We start from the raw sequence: 1,258 nt of genomic DNA, 5'->3' as shown, positions 1-1,258 counted from the left end.
AGAGGCAGGCGGAGCTCTGTGAGTTCGAGCACAGCCTGGTCTACAGAGTGAGTTCTAGGACAGGCACCAAAACTACACTGTCTCAGGAAAAACAAAAACAATGTTTTAGGGTTGGGGATTTAGCTCAGTGGTAAAGCAGTAAGGGCCTGGGTTCTGTCCTCAGCTCTGAAAAAACAAAAACAAAAACCCAGAAACCCAGACATCTACCTGCAATGTGCATCATACAGATATATGAGTTAACAAATCACATGAACTTAGAGATGAACTCCCAAACCTCAGAGATCTGACAACATGGAACACACATGTTCCAACAGTTCAGGGGACATACCTGAAGAACTCAGAGACCAAACTGGGTGTCTAGGGCACTTGCCTGGTGTGTGTGTGTGTGTGTGTGTGTGTGTGTGTGTGTGTGTGTGTGTGTGATCCTTAGGTCTGATACTCAAAAGTAAGTGCAGGAAAAACAGCTTAGAGAACAAACATATCCCTAGGCCAAGTTTTCATGAGCAGATCTAAAAGCTCAAGTGCTGTGATAATACCTTCAACACAGATAAAAGACATCACATTCTCGAGTTATGCCAGGGAACTGGTGACTAGGCAACCTGGCGACTTGCTGCCCTGGAGGACCCGATAATGCCAGCAGCTGAGAAAGTCTTACAAGGGAGGGACCAGCTCCTGAATGGAGGAATATTTCAAAAATAAATTAAATATCACAGAGGGAAAAAAAAAGACAAGTGTCAGAAGTGGGATTCGAACCCACAAACCCCTTTCGGGGACCAGAATGCCCATAGGGAAGGCTCATCGCCTTGGGTCTGGCGCCTTAGACCACTCGGCCATTCTGACACCTGAGAGGCGTTGCCTTCCTGCTTCTCTTGAAGCCTGCGCACTGCTACGTGTGCAGTCAATCACTCCACAAAGTCCCTCCCAGCAGGCTCCAGCGGCCAATAATGAGCTTCACGCCGTCGCCCCCTGTAGACCCAGAAACGCAAAGCCGGGAGACAGAGGGACGCAGGCAGCATGGAGTAGCGGCCGCGGACACGCTGTCAGCCTTGTTTCCAGGCAAGCGCAGCCAGCAATCGGGATACAACCGGAGACCAGCCTAGGAGCTCCGGGCTTCCTTCTGAGTGTCCTGGGTTAGGTGAGGGTCGCTCCAGCAGCGGCGACAGGACTCGGAGTGCTTTGCTTGCAAAGGCACACCCTGTATACACACCCAACTTGATCAGAGACCACACTGCCCTAAGGTAATGAGCCAGAAACAGAT

At 50.4% G+C, this 1,258-nt stretch overlaps 1 non-coding gene across 1 annotated transcript; it reads right to left on the bottom strand.

Moving 5' to 3' along the window:
- Nucleotides 1-732: 732 nt before the first annotated feature.
- Nucleotides 733-840, bottom strand: Trnal-caa. The gene is made up of 2 exons: nucleotides 803-840; nucleotides 733-779 (listed from the first exon to the last, which is right to left on the bottom strand). It is a non-coding gene; the product is annotated as a tRNA-Leu (tRNA).
- Between the last annotated feature and the right edge of the window lie 418 nt (nucleotides 841-1,258).

This window comes from Onychomys torridus, chromosome X (genome assembly GCF_903995425.1).
Source record: "Onychomys torridus chromosome X, mOncTor1.1, whole genome shotgun sequence".
NCBI lineage: Eukaryota > Metazoa > Chordata > Mammalia > Rodentia > Cricetidae > Onychomys > Onychomys torridus.
Note: the sequence above shows the minus strand (reverse complement) of the source record. Positions and strands in the feature narration are given on the sequence as shown.